The following is a 24109-nucleotide window of genomic DNA, read 5'->3' as shown; positions in this document are numbered from 1 at the left end:
CTGTTGATGTACATTCTACGGGTTTGGACAAACACATAATGGCATGTATTCATGATTATAATATCATATAGAATATTTTCACTGCTGTAAAAATCCTCTGCGCCCCACCTACTCATCCCTCCCCACCACCCTTGGCAACCACTGATCTTTTCACTGTCTCTCCATCATTTTCCTCTGTTTATACAATTGTATACCACATGAGTCATCTAATAATGGTGGAGTTTAGAGCAGATTGCATATATTCTTTTCTGCATTTTCTTTTGTATAATTTTCATTATACATTTTCCTATTAGGAAAAGTGAATGCTAAAGGAAAAAAATGTTCTGTGATTTTTCTTGGAAGCGTCTGTGGATTTTAATGAATAACAAATATTTGAATAGGAAAAGAAAAACACTGAAACAATAAGGGGAAAGTTAGTTACTTCTTTTCTTACTGTGAATGAAGGTGAATCAAAGGGACAGATGGGGCCCTAGGTGGCATTCAGTATTCAATGTGGAAGGTAATGAGATGGGGGTGGGGGGAGGAATAGACCCTTTCTATGGTTTTCAAAACTAAGAGTCAGGAAAGAGAAAACAGATTGTCACAAATATAAATTATTCATTGAAGACATAGAGTGAAAAAAAGATGGTTTTAGAGTCATTGTTTCAAGTCCCCCCTCTATGGAGGAAAGGTAATTCTTAGTATTGAACAGATTCTCCCCTGAGGAGATAATTGAGTCATCAGGGGAAGATGGGGAATTAATGGGGATTCAGACTCAAAGAAGTTTATTAGAGGTGCTTTAAAACTATGAAATGTTCAATTTAGGGATGGAGGTAGCGAACTTGCCGCTCACTTAATTACAAAAATCATGCGATGTGAACTTGGAAGTGGCGGATTAGGTAGATCCAGGCACGCAGAGACATTGCCAAGCAGGAATAAAGACATGGAATATGTAATTAAATTGTGGGAGGCAGACAGATGTTGTCAGCCTGCTACTTGTTACAAGGTAAACAAAAGAATAATGCAATAATACATATAAAAAATAAAATGTTGAATTGCTTTTGTGTCCTCAGCAAACTGAAAGTCATCTGAAGCAATAGTTGCTTTTTATTCACTTTTTGATGTTTCTTGATTATATAACTATTTCTTTATTTGGGTTCACAAAGGATTGAGCAGCCGGGCGGTTAAAATTGAACACATTGTAATGTAATTGTTGAAAAATAGAAACAGTTTACAATGTAAAAGACAATTTGACTGGTAAGAGGGGAAAACATCTTTCTAAACTAATGTGATAAGAAATGAAATTTGATGACTTTCACTCTCTGCAGTGATGGAGTCTGCAGATTAGATGAGTAGGCTGTGCTGAAATGCTAAACCCATTGGCGTTGGGCTCCCTTAATTGGCTCTTTAAAAGGCTAGAGGGAAGGAAATAAAATTTGAAGCATGTCATTGGGCTTAAAGGACGACAGAGAAAAAACATTTTTTTCCTCCCTAGAAGAGGTTGAAAATGCATAAATACTTTCAGGACACGTTTTTTTGTTTGTTTGTTTGCTGTTTGTTTATTTGTTTTTAACATAGGAGGCAACACAATATAGTGGACAAAGACAGGGATTTTAATTCAGGCAAAACTTGGTCCAAATACTGACTCTGACACTTACTAGCAGTGTAATTAAAACAAGGTATTCCCATTTATTTTCTAATTTTCAAAATGAGTAAACTAAGAGCCCACAAGCAAGGCTGTGAGGGTTAGAGAAGATGGCCCATTTCTAGCTTTATTTAATAACTTTAGAATTTATTTAATAAATAAAATGTTCCCTTCATGGAGCATAGCTAGTTGAAAGAAAAAGAAAGAAACAAACAAACACGCAAATAAACTAGCCTATAGATTTAAAAAAGTCAAATTTCGCCACTTTCTGATTAATTTGATTGTCCCTTTGAATTTATGTCCTGTATGGTTACAGTACGCAACTAAGAGGACAAAGAATTTACAGAGAAAATAATCAGGGATCAAGGGTCACTTGGCATTTGCCTTCTTGTCTTTAAAATTCCTGATGATCAGACAAGCATCTCCTATTCTTATTCATTCTGTGACACCACTTTGATTGTCCCAGACACCAGCACAGCCTATAACTCAATTCTTGCTAATATTTTTTATCACCTAAAGTATACCTTTAGCGAAAAGGAAATGATTAGATGCAGAAATATTGGAAAAACAGAAAAAACTCTAAGGAATACAATTTTAAAGGAACTCATATTCAGAAATCACCACTTTTGCATTATATAGCTGTACAGTTATGTTTTCTATGTACCTGTATTTGTCACACATACACATATTACATCTTTACATTATATACATATTTTAGACATGGCTAATCTCATGGAGAATATTTTTCACAGGTGTTTTTTTACATATCAGTATCAATAATATTTTTCTGACTGTGTACGTATTGTCCCATACTATAGTTTTAACCAGTACACAGCTTTCCAAATGAAAATGAATGACACACCTCTTGTGTACTCAACACAGCCTGGATAGCTGTACCTGACCTTGGTAATTGGTCTCTCCCTCTGTGAACCCCTGCAATGACCTATTTTTGGCTACTTTGCTTTCTGTTAAAACCTTTCTATGTCCTCTGGCTTGTCCTCATGCTGACCCCACCTCGGCTGCGGTCTGTCGTCTGAGCAACTCTGCCTTTGATGTTCCCGGTCCCAGGAAAAGGGACAGAAGCCTGTCTCTCCCACTACTGTCTCCAGTCTCCCAGGGAAAGGGCTGGGCAAGGGTACCTACCAAACACTTACAATTGTTTAATTCCACCGTGAATTTCACAGGAGATACACCCCCTTAGATACTAGAGACCTGCTTTACCTTCTGCCTTTGTGAATAAAGCCAGTTTCAACTTAGAAGACCCATGTAAACCCTCTCCTCAGGACTACTGCCTGAAGCATTGCAGTCTATACCGGTGGTTCTCAATGGGGGCAAATTTTGCCCCTCGAAGGACACTTGGCAAAGTCTGGAGACATTTTGCTTGTATAATTGTCAGGGGGAGGGTTGCTACTGGCATGTAGTAATAGAGGCCAGGGCTGTTGGTAACCGTCCAACAATGTACAGGACGGCCCCACCCCCATAACAAAAAATTATCCAGCCCAAGATGTAGGTAGTGCCAAGGCTGAGGAATTCTGCTCCATAAACCAAGTAAGTCTATCCTATTTTATTGTTCCTCTGCTTCATTTTCAATAAATAATAGAATAAATAGAGAATTAAGTACTTTTATTTTAATATAATTAACTTTTTCAGGAAATCACTTGTGACTAATTAGATAAATTCTAACCTACCAGACTATGTAGATGGTAAAACAATCCTTTCTCCTGAGGACTGGCCTGTTGGTTGGTGAGCAGAGGAGCATCTTGAGGTAGATGTATTGATAACATACGTTGTATTGAGCAATGGCCTCTGTACTCACTGTTCTAAGTCTATTATCTCATTTAATTCTTAAAACAACTTTGTTTCAGTTACTACTGCTATGCACACTAAAAACTTGGAGGCCTAAACACAGCCATCTCATTTGATTCACCGTTTTGTGATTTGTAATGAGGGATGGACTTAGTGTAGGAAAGGCTCGCCTCTGAGGTCACTCAGCTGTCGGCTGTGGTTAGAGTCATATGAAAACTGAAACGGGCTGGACATTCAGGGTGGCTCACTTGCGTGGCTCACAGTTAACACGGGCTGTCAAACTGGAAGTACAGCTGAGAAGTTTAACAGAAAACATACATGATGCTTCTCTGGGATGTTGGCTTCAGTGTAGCTGGACTTCTTCCATGGTAGCCTGTTCCCCCAGAGCAAATCCCCAAGAGGAACAGGAGGAAGCTTCGTGTCCTTTTGACCTGGCCTCAGAAGTCACGTAGCGTCACTTCTGTTCCATTACATTGGTTATAAACACCAACCTTGGCTCAGATTCCAGGATGGTGGATATGGAACCTGCTTGTCCATGGAATGAGTGTCAAAGGATTTGCAGACTTATTTTAAAAGCACCGCAGGAGTATCATTACCCTTTTACAAACGGAGAACTTGAAAACCAGAATAAGACACAGAGGCTTAAATCTAGCCCCTCCAGCCCATCTGAGATGCAGGTTCAGCACAGCCATTTCAGCCTCAGTAGCAGTTAAGCAGTTAGGATCCTTGAGGACCTGTACCCCACGCCATCTGAGACCCACTTACCCCACTGTGTTGGGTCTTGACCCACAGACTTTGTCTGGAGCATCTGATGAGTATCCTTTTGCCCTAATGGAAGAGGAGCTTGACTCTGAACTTCAACTTCTTTACCAGAGATTCTGAAAGTTAAAAATAACTTGCTAGCTTACCACCCTTGTCAGAAAGCCACTGACTGGGGGTGTGCTGTAATCTGCACTAAAATAGTGAAATCTTACACTTTTGCTTATATTCCCACTGGTGTGCCAGGTAGTGTTAATAGCTATCTCATGAGAGCAGGACTTCGTAATCAAGTAGGTCTGAGGAGTGATGGACATTTAAAGATGGTGCTTTCTCCAGGATATCTCAGAGCTGTGCGTATGTGGTTGCACAATTTTGCAAATTTATTTGGTTCTGGAAACATTCTCTTAACAGAAAACTTCTTAACATCGCACAGTGTATTTAGTCACTGGTAATTTTGGTAAATATTGTTAGGACTGACATTGTACAACTTAGGAATATCAGGCCTGGATTTGAAACATAAATTTTGTTGAGTGTCTTTGGGTAGATCATGTTTCCTGAGACTTATTTCCCTTTTATCTAAAATTAGAGAGTATATTATCCAAAAACTTCCATGAAAGTATGCAAAAATTACAGTTTTTAGTGTACAGAAAACAGGAAATATATGTTAATTAAAAAAAAAAACTGTGGCTGAAGTTTTGGCAAAATTTTGATACTGTTATAGCTAAGAATTCAATAATGATCATATCCTAGCTGACAATAATTCTTAGCTTCTTTTTTTTTTTTGATAGAATTACTATTAAGATATCACTTAGATGTAGAATCTAAAAAAAGGACACAAATGAACTTTGGATGCTAGGATGAAAGGAGCTGGGGTGAAAATCAGGGAATAAAATCCCAAAACCCTCCTTCCTGAATGAATATTCTGCCCATTCATTTTTATACCCTGTATAACCAGCTTGACAAAGAAACAGGGCAGCTACTCACCTGAGTCTGCCTGCTCTCCCCTTGAGAGTGTACTGTCACTTAATAAATCCTCACTTTGCTGCCTTGACTTCTGTGTCTCCTCTCTGCATTCTTTCTGATAAGACAAGAACTTACTCACTGGTAACACTTCCTTACACAACTTCAGTTTCTAAATTTTGTTGTTGCTGTTGGTGTCATAGAATTTGTTATTTTTATCATGGTATGAAAGTATTGCTGCCAAGTTCATCTTTAAAATCTGTCCACCCCTCAAGTTGGATGTGCCAGGTGAGTAATACAGGATTCCATGTGTCCCTTGATGACTAGCCCAAAACCCTCCATGACTCTCCATCCTGTCTCACCACCCCACCCCATGCCACTTTTACTTTCTTCTGTGTGCCCCCCACACATCCTGCAGCCTAGCTTGTCCCTTAATATTAATGTTGAAATAATAACAACAATAATGAGGGCTTATTGAACACTTACTTTAAGACAAATGTCATTTTTTTTTTAATGTAGTAACCTCATTTCTTCTTTCACAAAAATCCGATGAGTACTAACAACATTCTCCATTAACAGATGAGTACTCTGAAGTGCAGGGTGCTTGATCAGCTTTTCGAGGTTCCCAACTCCAGGAAACCTAGCAACGAATGCAAGCAGAGGAGGGGCTTGGAGGGAGCTTTGGCTCTCAATGCATCCTTTCCTATCGCCAAGTCTCTTTGGCCATGAGAATTAAACAAACAAAATGCAGTTCTGAGACTCCTGCCTTGGGGCAGGAAATGGGAAATATTTGAATCCCATACATTGACTTTCATTGGGGAAAATATAAGGCTAAAAGAAAGAGTGAACCCTATTTCATGTAGACATTTTTCTGTGTGGAAATGCAAGCCCCCCAGGAGATCAGAAGGTTGAAAGTCTCCACTCAAGTAAGCATGAGCCACAGGAAATCAAGAGAGAAGCAATGGCTTAGTGAATTAACGTTAACACACACGCATTCAGCAAACATGCACTGGGAGGTGAGGCTAATTCTCTAAAATAAGTAACATATATGAAGCTAAAGAAGACTGAGGGAGTATTGTAGTTTCTATTGCTTAAAAAGATTTTTTTAAACAATCAGAACAGCATGAAACTAAAAAGAGCAAAAATCACACCAGACATGATTCTGAAACATTATCTCTGTGGGACAAAGAAATTAGCATTGTGAAGAGCATTGGGTAAAATACATGGAATGTACTTTTTTCTTGACTACATCAGTGTGATTACTGTTGTCTGTAAGATAGATCCTAATGTTGAAATAGCTCAAGAATACAGATGGCGAGGATGCTCTCCTGCAAGACAATTTTGTAGAAAACTAAATGGTGTTCCATTAAGGGCCAAAGTTACTTAAAAAATAAATAAAGTATAGTTAGTTACAATGTGTCAATTTCTGGAGTACAGCACAATGTTTCAGTTGTACATATGCATAGATATATATACATATATTTGTTTTCATATTCTTTTTCTTTACAGGTTACTACAAGATATTGAATATAGTTTCCTGTGCTATACAGAAAAAAAATTGTTTTTTGGCTATTTTATATAAAGTAGTTGGTGACTTTAAATCTTGAACTCTCAATTTATCCCTTCCCACCCCTTTTCCCCCCATTAACCATAAGTTTGTTTACTATGTGAGTCTGTTTCTATTTCGTAGATAAGTTCATTATTGTCTTCTTTTACCATTCTTTCTTTTTTTTTTCAGATTCTACATATGAATGATATCATATGGCATTTTTCTTTCTCTTTCTGGCTAACTTCACTTAGAATGACATTCTCCAGGAACATCCATGTTGCTGCAAATGGCATATGTTGTCATTTTTTGTGGCTGAATAATATTCCATTGTATAAACACACCACATCTTCTTTATTCAGTCATCTGTTGATGGACATTTAGGCTGTTTCCATGTCTTGGCTATTGTAAATAGTGCTGCTATGAACATTGGGGTACAGATGTCATTTTGAAGTAGGGTTCCTTCTGGATATATGCCCAGGAGCGGGATTCCTGGGTCATATGGTAAGTCTATTCCTAGTCTTTTGAGGAATCTCCATACTGTTTTCCACAGTGGTTTTCCTTGCTTCCCTCTCCCACTCTTAATGATTTAGATGTCTTCTTTTACAATTTTGTGTTTATTCTATTTGTAATTCATGGTAGTTTTCACCTTTCCAGTTACGAGTTTCTCATTTCTGTAGCATCCTGCTTCTTTCCTATTTAGAGTAGACCTGTCAATATTTCTTTTAGCATGGGTTTAGTGTTGCTGAAGTCTTGTAGTTTTTGCTTGTCTGTGAAGTTCTTTATCTCTCCTTCTATTCTAAAGGATAGCCTTGCTGGATAGAGTATCCTAGGCTTCATCTTTTTTTCATTCAGAACTTTCAATATATCTTGCCACTCCCTTCTGGCCTGTAGTGTCTGTGTAGAGAAATCAGCTGAGAGCCTTATGGGGGTTCCCTTGCAACTCACTCTTTGTTTTTCTCTCGCTACCTTTAGGATCATTTCTTTATCCTTGACTCTGGCCATCTTGATTATATGTCTTGGTGTGGGTCTGTTTGGGACACTCTGGGCCTCCTGTACTTGGATATCTGATTCCTTCTTTAGGTTTGGGAAGTTTTCAGTCATGATTTCTTCAAATACCTTTTCAATCCCCTTTGTTCTTTCTTCCCGTTCTGAAACCCCTATTATGTGTAAGCTTTATATTATCCCATATGCTCCTTATATTGTTTTCATTGTTTTTAATTTGTTTTTCTCTCAGCTGTTCTGATTGGGTGCTTTCTGTTGTCCTGTCTTCTAAGTCACTTATTCGTTCCTCTGCACTATCTAGTCTGCTTTGCACAGCCTTTAGATCAGCTCTCATCTCAGCAAATGAGTTTACTAATTCTACTTGGTTCTTCTTTATAGCTTCTATTTCATTTTTGACATATTTTATATCTCTAAACACTATTTCTTTTAGTTCCTTTAGTACTTTGATCAGTCCTTTTTTGAAATCTTGATCTAGTAGGCCATCAATGTCTATTTCCTTGATCGTGCTTTCAGGGGATTTCTCTTGATCTTTTAATTGGGAATAGTTCATCTGCTTCTTCATATTGCTCATATCTCTCTGGCACTGTGGCCAGTGGGTGGGCAGGTCACTCCCCCTCCTGATGCCACAGTCAGATGCTGCGCTTGGGCAAGGCAAGTGGGCAGATCGCGCCCCCTCCAAGCACCGTGATCAGGTGCTACATTCCTGCCAGGAAGGCGGGTGTCTGCCCACCCTTTCTAGGCACTCGTCGCTCCAGTGCTCTGTGCAGCTGCCTGCTCTGCCTCTGGTTGGCGCTCTGTAGGTGGGCTCAGGGAAGACCTTGGAATGGCCCTGCACTTGCTTTGTGCCAAATCTCAGCTCCTTGTTTGTCTTGGCAGCACGAGTTGTCTGAGGTGCCAGGGTAGAAAGATCCTAACTGCCTCAGGCTGTAAACAAGTCTCAGCCCTGCCTAGGAGGTTATGGAGCCCCCTGGTGTGGATTCAGGTCTCGGCCCCGTCCCTGCTCGGGTGCTGCACACAGGAGATGGGGCTGTGGCTGGGCCCCACCTCTCTTCTTGTGAGAAGTCTGAGGAGACAAAGGCTATGATGCCCCTCCCCCCCCCAGGGCACACCAGCCTTGTTGCTTTGCATTTTTTGCAATTTATGGGGGACCGAGGTTGTTCTACTCTGTATCCCCTCCCAGCCATGGCACGCAGCACCCTGCAGTCCCCCCGGGCTGCCTCAGTGCAGCCACCCCCGTCTTCCACCCAACTCGAGCGGCCTGTCCTAGCCCCAGCTGCCAGCTCGCATCTCTGGCTGGGTGTTGCAGGGACACTTTGTGCCCATTTAACTTAGTTCTGTCAGTCAAGGGGTGCTCAGGGCAAATCTGAGCCTCAGAGGCTCCCCCTCCATCCCGTTGGCCTCTCCATTGGAGGGGGGAGACCCAGCAAAGGAGCGCTAGTCCTCCTTTGCCTCTCCCTCCCCGCAGGACAGGTCCTGCACTGTTTTGTTTTTTCTTCTTTCTGTTTTCCTGTTTCTCCTACCAGATTTTTGGCGTCTTTGTCTTTCGAAGAGGGCGATGTTCTGTCGGAGTTCGCCAGGTGCTCTGGTTGGCCGAGTGAGTCCGTAGATGTGAGTTCTGGTGTATTTGTGGGAGAGGGGGAGCTACAAGCGTCCTTCTACTCTGCTGTCTTGCTTCTCTACTCCGGTAATTCTATTTTTATATTTTTGAGGAATCTCCATACTGTTTTCCACAGTGACTGAACCAAACTGCATTCCCACCAACAGTATAGGAGAGTTCCTTTTTCTCTGCACCCTCTTCAGCAGCTATTTTTAACAGGGTTTTATTTTTCACTTGAGAAAAATAATTCTAGTTATTAATTTTATTCTTCTAGCTTACAATCCCAATTCCATTTAATGGGATCTCCAATTCTGTATAATATTTGGGTATTCAGTGTCCAGCCTCCAGGAATGAATGCAGAAAGAACATTCTCTTTTCTCTCCAGGTCCCACGGTGGTAAAGCAGGGGGCAGATCCCTGGCTTTATTCAATCTCTGTCTCTACCTTTGCTCTTATAGCCAGAGGTACAAAGATGAGAGATTCATATGAGGTGGTTAGAGAATTGTTCATTTACTTTCCAAGTTTCTGTGCCCACTCATTGCAGAAATATGAATTGCAAAGTTCCATTCTGTCTAAAACTTTTTGGCTAAAAACAGTTAGTTATTAGATTTCCTACTTCTTGCTTTTCTATAGCTGATTTTTTGCCTTTATCATCCTCCAAGACTGTTCACCTATCTTTGAGTCAATCAGTCCATACTTTGGATTAAAAATGCCATATTTTATTTCTGTGGCCTTTATTCCCAACTAATGAGTGTTCTAGAAGTAAATATCCATGGTGTAAAAATTTTATTGTATGAGAAGTTCAACAAAACCAACTGAGTAACTTTTCCTCCCATTGTTGAGTTACTAGTTTTCTTATTCAGGGGCAACCACTGTTAGTATTTATGCCTAAGGAATATTTGGTACCTTTGCTTTTCATTTTCCTGTAGCCTTTCCAATTATGAATTTTCTCATCATGTGCTTTGGTGGTGCAATGAGTTGTTTGCCCAAGAGTGAGCAGATAACACAGATTGTCCAATACATACTGATAAGCACACTCACAAACATTTAAAAAATTAGAAATTTACCCATTATTCTACTCCTTCCTTTTTTTCTTACAACAAAATATTCTGGATGTGACTCCATAGCAGCACATAAGGACTTCACACTCTCCTTTTCACAGTTGCATAATATTCTGTTACACGGATGTGCTTTCCATTGTGTGGCCTTTTATCAATGACAATTTAGGATTTTTCTAGTATTCTGATATATTTTGATAGAAATTACCAAAATGAAGGGCAACACTAATTGACTCTTCTTCAAAAATGTATGAGAAAGATCAGTTCCTTTCATCATCATCAATATTATGTGTTATTATAACTCTTTTCTATAAATCTGTACATATCATTATTATTTTAACTTTTTTATCTTTTTTTACTCTTTTTAATGAGTGAATTGGAATATTTTTTCATATAAGCATCCTTTTAAATTTTTTTCTTATTTTCTGGTCTTTTGCTTTGCACATCCTTCTATTGGATTATCATTATTTTATTAATTGGCATACAGGTTCTTTATTTAGTAAGAAATTCATCCCAATGCATGTTCTAGCTGTGGTAAAAACACGTTTTCAGATTGTTGTTTGCCATTTGGCTCTGTTTTTGTAGTTCTTTTTTTTTCTATGAAGAAATGTATTTAAATGTTTTTATATTTAACATATCAAAAGATTTCCTTGCTGAATTCTGAATTTTATGCCTTGCATGTAAGCCTCCTATAGTTTTATGCATTTTCTACTATTACTATTAATGATTTACATTATTTGTTGAAATATTTTATTCATCTGGAATTTACTCTGATATAAGCCATGAGGCAGGGATCCAAGTTTTTATTTTAAATGAGAAGTCAAATGATTTATTGGATACTCAATCTTTCCACCATGTATTAGCAACTCTACTTTTGTCTTATAATACATATACAGATTTTATGAATATATATTTGGACACTTTTTTCTCACATTGAGTTCTCCATCAATCTGTATTCAAGCATCAAGCTAACTTATTGTATGTTATTTCATTATGTGCTAGAATTAGACACTAAACTTTCTTCTTTAATACTTTAAATTACATTGGTTATATTTCTTGAGAAGTTTGATAGATCGATTTATTATATTGCTTGGGTTTAGTCCTCTTTCAGATTGTTTTTTTTTTTTTCTTTTCTTGAGAAATTTCCAATTTATTTAGCATAATGGGTCTGCTTACATTTTCTTTTTCTTCTCATTTATATTTTCTAGGAAAATTACCCCTTTCCTCAGGCTTTCTCCTTAATTTGCATAGATTTGATTAAACTAGTCATACAGCTTCTTCTATAGCTGTGTTTATTTCTTAATTTTCATTTGTAAATTTGCGTATTTATAACTTATTATCTTAATTAGCTTATTCTATATGTTTTCCCAAAGAAGCACTCTTAGCAGACACTGGCTTAACTGCCTTATGCTGGATATTCATTTCTTTAGCTAATGTTTTTAATCTGAACTCTGTGGCCTGCTTGGCCACCTGTTTGATCAGCCAGAAATACTAAAGAATTATCATCCTTGAGACCAGCCCTAAACCAATAACTGAGAGTGACTGGTGTATAAATGCCTCAGCTCCCTTGCTCTCTGCAGGGAGAGGGGGAGATAACTCAAGAGTTGTGTTCTACATTGTTCTTTCTTACTAGGGTTTTCTCCACCTTCTGACTAAACTATTAGCATTTGATGTTTTGTGTCAAGAGTTGTCAGACTCTTTACTGTCAGTAGTCAACACTCTGAGCAGGGAGATTTTAGGGGTACACAACAGCAACCCTGGTAATCATTACCCTATTATGTCTTCTTTATCCTCTGCTTTTTTTTTATAACTTTATCATATAATTTCCTATTCTTAAACAATGTATTTACTGCTTCATGTGTTTGAGCTTTATGTAAATAAGATTATATATTTTGTTTTCTATTATATCTTGCTTTATTGATGAACATTTTGTTCTTGACATTCATCAATGTTACTGTTTTATTTTCATAGATAATTCTATTGAATGACTATATCATAATGTATTTTTTTGTTGTTGATGGTCATGTAAGTTGTTTCTACTTTACTGACTAATTCATTTATTTTGTGCCATCTGTCTTGCTAGAATTATCTCATGAATGTGTCACTAGGTGTCTAATAAATGTTTATTATATTTATATCTAAATGTTTACTAGTGTATTAAATCAGTGTGTGAAGGTGAAGTTATGCTGCAGTAATAACATCCAAATCTCAACAACTTACATCCAAAGTCTTTTGCTTTCCTTTAGGTGAGGTTGACTGTGACTCTACTCGGAATCACTTTTCCTCCAAGACCCAGGCTAATAGGGTTGGAGGAGCTCCTGTTTCAAACATTGCCAGTCTCACAGCAGAGCAAAACTAAAATGATATTCAACATGTTGGCACTTAAAGCTTCTATTTGAAAATGACACATGGCCATTCTGCTCATGTTCCATTGGTCAAAGTTAATCACTTGGTGAAGCCTGATATTAAAATGTCAGGAAGTAATATCCTCCCCCAGGAGGCATTTTATTTTGCATTTTCCTGGGTAGTAAAGAACTGAAGGATGTTCCAGGGGTTTATTACACATTTCGTTTCCCTCTCCATGAAATCCCTGTATAGCCCTTTGCTCGTTTTTCTCTTTAATTTTGTTGTTGGTTTAACATTATTGATTTATAGAAATTGGCCATTGTTGTTCCCAACTGAAAGTTTTATGTGGTGCAATATTTCTTTTTCAAGAGTGTGGTTTATATTTTCATTTTCTTCATAGTATTGTTAGATACCACACACAGCAGTTCTTTGTTTAATATGGTTTAATTCATCAAAACAAAAGTTTCCATTACTTGTGTTTTATGTGTTATGATTAGAAAAGCATTACCTTCCTCAAAACTTGTTAGCCAGCATGATGGACAGATTATATTACCGGAAGGATCACCCAACACAAAACAATTAATGTCTGAATCAACAAACATGGCAATGAATTGCTAAATTCAAAGCAGGTAAAATAAATCTCAAAAGTATCCTACCAAAACAAAAGAAAGTATGACAAGAACAAAAAACAAGTTGAAACCAAAGTAACAAAAGAGGATGAAGAATTTTCCTTGATAATAAAAGACAATCACAGCACAGCAATTGAAAGACTAATCTCTCGGGCAGCTGCAACATGGGTGAGCTGTAGCCGAAACTCCTAATTAAACTTGGGAAGATTAGCACTCAGCCCCTTTCCCCATTTTAATGATGACAAGAAAAAAATCTGGGGGAAGAGTGTAAATTTCCATGCCATGGGCGAAAAATTAGAACCAGATCTTTAAGGCAAACCCCAAATAGTCTCATTTCTTAAAGAAACTTCAGACATAGAAATGAATCAAAACTCTGGAGAAAAGCATTCCAGACTTCAGCACATAAGTTTCCTATAGATTAAAATCAAGCAAATTTGAGTTTACAGCCAAAGATCATCAAAGTTCTTCATATGAACTTTTCATCCATGAACAAAAGGTAATATAAATAAGGAGCAGCAAATTCAGTTTCCTTGGGACTTCAACTTACTGAGATTGTCATACTTAAAATAGAGAATGATCATACGTGAAGTATTAAGTAAATAAAATATCCAGGCATGAGAGATTTCCTTAAAAATAACCAGTCAGGACTTCATCTTCCAGGTGAAATGGAGTTAACTGCAGACTATGGTCACTCCTGCCTAGAACTAGAAAAATCAGTAAAATCCTGTAAAATGCAGAAAGTATCTGTCTGAAGGCAGCAGAAATGTTAGGAGGCAATGAGAACTGGGGAGACTAAGTTTCAAGAGGATGGGGGAGTGTTGAATAAACGAGTTGACTCGAGCAGACATTCTCTGGAGAATCTCTTGATTCTGAACTTGGAAAAGGGAGATGCAGTCTTGGCTTTGCACTCACCAAGGTCTACTGCTGGGGGAGAGAGACACCAGCGGAGTTTTTCATAGTGGATTTAGAATGTCTAAAAGATATGGCTTATTTTTCTTAAGTAAATTCGGGAGTCATGTATGGTTGTAGGGTGGGTGGTGGGGCTGAAAGGTTTGTAAAAATCACAGCAGACATTTTTGGAAGGATCTTGAAGTGAACAACTAGATTCAAGGCAAATCCGATGTAGAATTAGCCCGTCAACCTCAAGTCAGCAGTCTCTGGCAGGACTGAAGTAACCAGCCCTGATGTGTTTCCCCAGCAGAGAAAAGGATAACATTTTTTTGGAGGAAGAGATCATCATCTAAAGCTTTTGCAAGTATTTATGAAGGGAGAAACCAGGTGATGCAAAATAAACCATTTAGAGAAGGAAATTTGCAGATCAGTCAAGAAAGCTTAAGCACCTGATGAGAGAATAGCTTGCATTATATTTTATGCTTTTGTTGTTTTGTTTCTTTCACGTGCATGGTTTCTGTGTGAGACATATGGGATTGCTGCCAGGCACAAGGCATCCACAAAATGTAATATTTTTCATTTATTAAGCATTTACTAGGTTGGATGTTCATAGTTATTTTATTCTTTAATCCTCTCTAAAGTTCAAGAAAAGCAGGTTAGCACTCAGCCCTTCCTCCTTCATCTTAAAGATGGTGAGAGTGAAAGTTGGGGAAAGAACAAAATTCTCCACAGTGTGCATATAGGATTAGACCAGATCTTTCTGAATTCAAATCTGATACAAATTCTTTTCAGATAAGTCATGTGTTACATAGTAGGACTTGCATTTCTTTCCCATATATTATTTAGTAAACATTCAGGAAATAGATGCCTTTTTAAATTTTTAATTAAAAAAAAATCTGTTAGCCACATCAATTTTTTTTGTTTGTTTTCATTTATTATAAGTAATTTACTGGGTTGTCAAATGGGCGGAGGACAGAGGTGGGCTGTAATTTATGCTACCATGCATTTAAAAATTATTGAATGCATTGTTTCTCATTATTCAAGCACATACTGAGAAGAAATAATAAACTGAGGAGAAATAAAAAATATGGAAGTGAGACTGAGCTAACTCACAAGGTCAGTCCTGGACACTCATTAATTTAGTGCAAGAATGGATGCATGTCTTTGAGAATTTGTGCTCAAAACAAATTGGAAACTTCTTCATGGGAAAAACACGGTGTTGTGATACCAGGTTGTAGCTGAAATGTAGGGCAAGGATCAATGTACGCAGTTCCAAATTCTGGCTTGTGGAACCAGTTGCAAATGACCCTTTCTCATGTTACACATGGAAATAAACAAATGAACATAAAGTCAAAGTATAGTACTAGTATACATTTAACAGGAGAGCATATTGACATCAATCATTTTCTTTATTGGGACAATGTAACTTAGTTTGGGACCAAAACCACTAGTTTAGGACCAAATTTCCTGCTTGATCAATTTTTTTGACTCTTGATAAGCTCTTACACTGAAGTATCATGAAAATAAAGGACACACTTACTAGCATTTATAAAGTTGTCTCTGCTGGAAATGATGCTGATACAAGGACAATCTGGTGAGTGGGGACTGGAGAGAGGCTAGAGATGGGAGACCCATCTGAATGTTCCCTAAAGAGACCTGAGACACCCAAGGAAGCTTCTGCAATCCTGCCTTCATGAGGAATTGCAAGATCACTTGGGAAATACGGCAAAACGTAATCTGAAGATGATCGTACCAAAGAGCGTCCCTTATCTCTCAGTGGAACGGACACCTCGGGTGATCAGAGACTTCAGCTCTCCTTGGAGGAAGTTAAGATTGTTGACTTGAATTGTGGTCAGAGGGGCAGAGTTTTTGTTTGTTCGTGTGTGTGTTTGTTTGTTTTTAATAAGACCCCAAGCATCTCCTATCTCTATTTATGGGGAAGTACTTTATTCTGCAATTTGTTTTCTTCATAACCCAAAGATATCAGGTTACCCACTGGAAATCGATTTAAAAAGCTACCAAAATTAGGCGGATGGGAGAACAGTAAAAGGTGCAATGGGGCCAATGTTAGTAATAAAAGAGCTTGGCAGGGCTGAGTGAAGGTTCGTCCTGCTGAAGATGCTTGGGAAGAGAGCTGTAAGAGCAAAGGATACAATGAGGGGAGGAGAGAGAAAGAGAGAGAGGAGAGAGAGAGGAGAGTGCTGAAGGAGAGATAAAGTGGCAAAAACTAGGTTCAAATATGATCAATATTCCAGATTGAAACCAGGGCACAGAAGTGCATTTATGCATTTATTATGGTTTAGTCACGGAGAAAACAAAATATAACCTATAGAACTGAGAGGAATAATATACAGAAGGAATTAGCATATCAACTCTGTTATGTACTGGCTGTGAAACCTTGGGAAATCAGGCAACTTCTGCCAAAAAGTAACAAAGATTAGTAGTGTATTGGTAAAGAGACACCCTTGGAAACCAGAAGAGCAGTGTTCAAATCCAGGCTTCAGGTGCTCTCCAGATTCCCATCCATAAAACAGGAATGACAGTACCTAGCGCACTGAGTTGTTGGACAATTAAATCAGGAATCCATGTAAGTTTTAAACAGTGCTTGAGCATAAAGTGAGCATTCAATAAATACTAACTATATCATTTGCTTTAGATTCTCAAAGCACAAGTTTCTTTTGAATAGCAATGCTTGCTCTGGCCAACTTGAAGGATTGCTTAGGAAAATCAAATGATGTGATGGATATAAAAAGAGCTTTGCAGACTCAGGGAATTATAAATTGCTGGAATACAAGCACACTGTTCATTCAGCTAAATCGATTCTGCACTTGCAAACAGTACAGTAGGAACCAGAATCCGGGTACTACTAGTTTCTGTCTCCTCTATTCTATAGGTTAATTTTCATTTTATTAAAGATAAGCACCTCCATATTCAAGTTCTAAATCTAAATTGTGTGAAATTGGCCCCACAGTGTTTCCACAGAGTTAAAGCTAATGAGAAAATCCTATATACTGTTAGAGAACCTCTGTTTCTGAATGGTATAGGAGAAATGTTTTGACAGTCATTCTCCTTCTGGAAACATCACGTTGCTGCTTAAAGTATCCTGATCGAGTATTGTAGTAACGGGAAGACATTTGCAGTGTTCATGACAATCACGAACACACAGCAGGTGCACAACCTGTGCCAGGTGCTGTATCCATCATTTCATATCTTTAATCTCATCCATTTCTCATAAACCCATAAACAATATTCTCATTATACAGATGAGAGAATAGTGTATGAGTCTTTAAGTAATTGACCCCAAACCATAGATTTACGGGACAGGGATTGAGGTCTAAGTTCGTCTGGATCCAAACCTGCCTTCTGAAACTGTTTTCCAGTGCCTGCACCAATGCTGTTTCCTGTGGCCTCCTCCTCTCTGTTTTCCTGAGCCTTTCTTCTTTCTCCTTAGAAACGGAGCCAAACACTTAATTCTTTCTTCCCTAAATATCTTTTCTGCAACTGGACGCAGCAATAGTGATGCAGGAAAAACGGATGTGGGGCGTGAGAAGGGCTGTGTCCCAGGCTTCAGTTGAGCCCCTGGGATGTGCCCCGCCAAGTGTGGGTCCTTGGCTTCATGCAGGAAAGAATTCAAAAGTGAGCCACAGTTGAGTAAAGGTAGATTTATTCAGAGAGATACATTGAAAGGCAAGAGAAAGGCCATGAGGTGTGGGGGTTGGGTGCCCAGATTAGAGTAAAAGTAGGTACACACTCCATAGACAGAGTGTGGGCCGTCTCTGAGCAGAGAGAGAGAAGAGCCTGTGAGGGGCAGTGTTGCCAGTTTTTATGGGCTTTGTAGCTTCATGTGCTAATAAGTGGAAGGACCAGTCCAACTAGCCTGGGGAAGGGGCTGGGTTGGCCATTTCCCACTCTTCGACCTATTGTGGCTAGCCTTGGGACTGTCCCAGCACCTGTAGTCATGTTATTCACCATGCTAATATACTACAATAAGCATATAATGAAGCTCAAAGTCTACTAGAAGTTAAATCTCCCACCATCTTGAGTCTTAAGGCCTCCCGGGGTTGAATCTTTCACTATTTTGATGTTAATTGCTGTAGCATTCCTTGCATGGCTGTGCGCTGCCCACTTCCTGTCTCAATAGTACCTATCTGAATGGTTTGTTTCAAGAATTAGGTAAATGAACATATGTCAAGTAATTTTGAAAAAGCAAGGCTTTAAGTAAATGCCCACTATGGCTTTTTTCCTTTCTTTTATTTTGAAACAAACTGGCCATTTTACGAAATTTGCAAAAACAGAACAAGCAGTTTTATTTTGTGAACTGTTTGTCAACCTTACTGGTATGTCCCATCACCCTCACTTCACTGTGTCATCCTTGCAAATAAGGAATTCTCCCACCTAATCTGATATGACCATAAAAATCAGGAAACTAACACGACCACGTTACCGCCATCTAATCCTCAGACCCCGTTAAGTTTTGCCAATTATCTTAATAATATCCTTCACAGCAGAAAGAGGTGGGCCAGACTCACCCACTGAATTTAGCTGTCATCTCTCTTTAGTCTCCTTTGATGTGAAGTGATTTCTCAGTTTTCCTTGACTTTCAGGACCTCAACACTTTTGAAGACGGCAGGTCACTTTTGTGGAGTTTTGTGCTTGAGTTTTGCAGAGCCTCTCATTTGGGTTTCTCTGACACTCCCTCAGAATTAGATTCAGCTTATGCATCTTTAACCACAATATCACAGATGTTATGCTGTGCTCTTGTTGCAACCTTTTAGGTGACAGATGATTTTGATTTGACCCTTGATGGATGATGTTAACTTTGATCATTTGATTAATGTGGTCTCTGCCCAGTGTCTCTGCTGGAAATTACCTTTTTTTTAATTTTATTTGAATTGATAAGAATTTTGCAGAAAGGCACTTTGAGACAATGTAAATATTACATCTTTGATTTTCCCTATGTGTGTATGTATTTAGTTCAGTATGAACAAACAAATCTTTCCTACTTTGTTACTAATGTATGACATTCAAACCTTCCCAGATTTGGCTCATGGGAATCTTTTCACATGTGTCCTTATCATTTTTTAAGAAAATTCTTATTTTTTGGCACAACTAGATGATCAGGCATCCTGTACTTCTCCTTTCTCAGCCCTGTAATCGACCATTTTATAGATACCTTGGTTTCTTTCAGGGGAGAATTGTGTCTGGGAACCCAGCTCTGAACACAAGGAATGCTCACCGCTGCTGGGGTGCTTTTGCTCCCAGGCACTCAGTCAGTGGACAGATCTAGGGGTATGTGCGTGTATACTAACACACCCATTTACATTTGTGTTTATTTATATGCCCATCTAGTTATCTATCAATGTATCTTAAAAATATATACCAGTACCACCAAGTTCATTCCAAAACCTTAGATTTCATCCCAGTGTTTTCTGTCTGTAACGCTCTTTTCTAGTGGAGGGAAGCCTGAATCCCATTTTCCTCAACATACTTCCTTATTTAATCCATCTCCCTGTATGTAAAAAATCTCCCAACACCTCTCCACTTACTCCTACCCCTAGCAAACACCCTCTTCACCACGAGTATTTTTAAAGACTTCACACCAAGAATTCTCCTCATAGAATGCCTTCCTTATCACTCCACCTGAGGCTCCAGCACCCCAAGATAACCACCCTCCCAATGTGCAGAGACTCCCTGTACCCCACTGGGATTCTCACACCCCATTCTGGCCCCAGGCCATCATCATGATAGCACCCTCATCTCACAAGGACAAGCTTCTTATTCCACTTGGACCTGAACTCTAACGCTGCATGCTGGCTTGTCCCCACCCTCTGACCCCACTGAGATCACTGTGTGTGGTCTCTGACACCCCTCACTGGACCATCACCTCCACCCTGTGGATGTCCAAACTCTGACAGGTGGCTGTGGCTATAACCTCCTACCCTATGACTGCCTCTCACAGAGAGGTCTACCTCAATTGCCCACACTTAATTGATTTTAAACTGAACTGACCAAAAAGAGAAGACAAAGGGAAGGAGAAAGAGGAACAGGCTGAGAAAGGGGGTGAGGAGGGAGGAGGAACAGCATGTTAGTTTTAAATCTTTGGTATTATTATGAATAACTTATTGTTCTCTTTTCTTATGTAAAAATCTAGTCCTAGCAAATCGTCTGTTATTGGTCACTATGTCTCAGTGTGAGCTTCATTAAACCCTCAGATTTGTCACATTTTCTGCTCAAATGTTGCTTAGTAGGTTTGTTACTGAAAAATGAGGAAACTGATCTTTAAAGAGCATGTCTTTCCCAATGTCTTATGGCTATTAGGTGGTATGTGGTATTGTGAGCATTCAATCTCACTGAGGTAATGAAAGATCCCCTTCCTTGCAAAAACACACACAATCCTTGGTACCAGGCTGTAAGGGACAGGAGCAGAGGCAGGGAATGGCATTGTTACTAGAGTAGGAATTTTGCCTTAACTTCTGAAAGTATAGTCGAAACCATCCCTCGCTTGCAGGAGAGAGTCAGAAATGGGTTCTACTCTTTTTAATACCTTGTCTCTTTGAAGCCAAAAGACAAGTGTTTCCTTCTGTCTCCCCAAATTCAGAGCCATGATTAAAAAGAAGAGTTAGGAAGTGCATGAAATGTAACTCGGGAGACCTGCATTTCAGAAACAACCTGACTGAAAAATGGGCAGAGGGCTTGAACAGACATTTTTCTAAAGAAGACAGACCAATGACCAACAGACACACAGACACACGCTCAACATCACTTACCGTCAGAAAAGTGCAAATCAAAAATACAGTGAGATATCACTTCACAATTGTCAGAATGGCTGTCATCAAAAAGACAAGAAATAACAAGTGCTGGTGAGGACGTGGGGTAAAGGGAACCTTGTGCACTGTTGGTAGGAATGTAAATTGGTGCAATCACTATGGAAAACAGTATGGAGATTCCTCAAAAAGTTAAAAAGTAGAACTACCATATGATCTAACAATCCACTTATGGGTACTTACCTGAGAAAAAGCAAAAACACTAATTCAAAAAGACACATACACCCCAATGTTCATTGCAGCATTATTTACAACAGCCAAGACATATAAAAACAACCTCATAGTCCATCAATAGATAAACGGATGAAGAAGTAGCATATATATATGTAGACGGTTACTAGACTTAACACGTTGATCCTTTCATATCACATTGAATCACTATGTAGTACACCTAAAGCAAACTAATCACTATTAGTACACCTAATGTTGTTTGTCAACTATATTTCAATAAAAACTAGCTTTTAAAGAAATAATTACAAATAAACTTCTTACTAAAGCAGAATAATTTTTTAAAAAAGGAAGGCTCTACCACCATCTGGTTATGTGATCTTGGGAAAGGGGGCAACCTTCGTGGAAATCTTGTGATTTACAAGATAGAAATGTACACAAAAACAAGAAGATGACCAAGAAACTATAGCTTTGATTATGAGTGTAATTTATTTAAATGAATATGACTACTGTCTTATTATAGTCTAGCAAATTGATAAAGAACATGGACTTGGAAGTCAGACTTGGGTTCAAATCTAGGTTTAATCATGTAATATCTATGTGATCTTGGGCTTATTACACAACCCATCCAAGCTCTTTTTTTTTTTCTTTTTCATTTAGAAAATAGAGTTAATAGTAATTAATAGTCATTCTTAAATCATAGGATTGGTGGAAAGATAAAATGTACTTGACACATTATAAGTACCTAGGACATAATAACTCTTTCCAGGTATTTTTGTATATCCTTCAGTGAAATTGGTTATCTTTAATATTTTTGGAAAGTTAGAAAATCTACTGATTCACTATTTCCATTCCATCATGCTTAGATTCAAAAATCCTTGAACCTCATTGCTTTGTGTCTGATTGTGACTCTTCATAAACCCATGTAAAGCCACACCAGGTTTAAAGTTCTCAAATCTAAAGAAAATAATAATAAAGGCTGGATAGCAGACACAGGGATCAAGTAGGACTATTTAAAAAGCCTGTCCCTGCATCCCACAGAGCAATTGGCTCTTTGAGTTATCCTTCACTCTACAACCTTCTAACCTGCAAACAATATAATCCATAAACACATAAACAAAGAGGTTAGGTACCTGCCTAAGAGAGTCAATGCTTCATTTTTCTCAAATTCTAAAAAAAAGGGTATGGATTTTGCTAAAAAGATTGTGTGTGGACCGTTAAAGAGCTTGTAAGCTTCGGTTTAGAAGAGGCAGTGTGCCCTGAGGGAAGAAGGAAAAAGGAAGAGAGAGAGAATTTGAGACCAACGAGCTGATTTTTTTGGAAACCGCACCTCAACTGTATCAAAGAGAATGCATTCTTGATGTAGCACAATATTTTAAAGTGAAAACATTCAAATGGAATTTAAGCTCAGGGAATTCACCATCAAGAGCTCTCTGAACTGCTTTTAGAAGAAAAAAAAAATGTTATATATTTGTTGATTTGCCATGTACTTTCAACAAGCAACTAACATTTATTGAAGATCTGCTATTTTCTTAAAAGCCTGAGAGGATGGTGACAGTATTCAACAAATACTGTATGATGTCAGTTATATATGGAATCTAAAAACACCAAACCTGTGAACACAGAGAGTAATATGGGGATTACCAGGGGCTGGTAAGTGGGCGAATAGGAGAGATGTTAAGGGTATAAACTTGCAACTAGGAGTAAATAAGTCCTAGAGATCTAATGCATGGCATGGTGAATATAAACAACAATATTGTAGTATAATCATCAAACTTGCTGAGAGACTAGATCTTAATTATTCCAGCCACAAAAAAGAAATGATAATTACGTGACATGATAGAGGTGATAACCATCACAACGATAGCAATCATATGTCAAATCAACATGTTGTGCACCTGAAATTTACACAATGTTATATATCAAATGTATTTCAATTAAAAAATCAAGAGTATATAATTTAGAGGAGCAGATTTGAAGGATGGAAGAGGAAGCAGTAAACATATAAAAATTATAGCAATGATAAAATCACATTAATGAATACAATTTGGACCATGTACTGCATTAGTCCTGGTGCTCAGAACTAGTGATTGGTGGCCTCTATTTCACTGAAACTTTAACTGACTTCTTTCTGGCTCACTACTTGGCATTGCCTAGTTGTCCTAGTCATCCAAGCAAAATGTTTCTGGACATCATTCTTGCTTTCTTCTTTCAGCAATCCCAAACTCTCCTTCATCAAGTTCTACCAATAATAACTCTTAAATTTCTTTCCACTTAATAAAATTATCTCCATCATCATTGTCACTCTCTTTGTTACAGCCACCACCAACTCTCACTATAACATAATAACATACTCCTGTTTTCATACAGTCCCTATTCTACACCTCTCACTGTATGCATACCTTGGCCTTGACCTCTTGATGAGCTGAGTGTATTCTTTTTCCCTTGACATTGTGTTTGTCCATAGAACTTTGGCTAATGAGGTATGGGAGAAAATAGCCTTAAGAGAACACTGTCCAATACAACCTTCTGTGATGATGGAAACATTCATTACCATTACCTGTGCTGTTGAATACCGTATTAGTGACATGCAGTATTTGGGCACTTGGAATGCGTCTATTACAAAATAAATAACTTTTAAATTTTTTATTTAATTTTAATTAATTAAAACAAATTGAAATGGCCACATATAATAAGGGGCTACCATATTGAATGGTAGAGCCTTGAGAAATCTCACAAATTTGTTTCCTCTGTAGCATCTTTGCTATCTCTGTAAGATTCACATGCTCAGTTTTGCCCACTGGTCTAAAAAGAATGAGAGATACAGGGAGCAAGTTACCTCCTGCTGAGCACAGCCTAGATCAGCTGACCTTCAACTGACCTGAAGCTACATTAAA

The sequence above is a fragment of the Camelus bactrianus genome, chromosome 2, assembly GCF_048773025.1.
Source record: "Camelus bactrianus isolate YW-2024 breed Bactrian camel chromosome 2, ASM4877302v1, whole genome shotgun sequence".
Lineage (NCBI taxonomy): Eukaryota > Metazoa > Chordata > Mammalia > Artiodactyla > Camelidae > Camelus > Camelus bactrianus.
Note: the sequence above shows the minus strand (reverse complement) of the source record.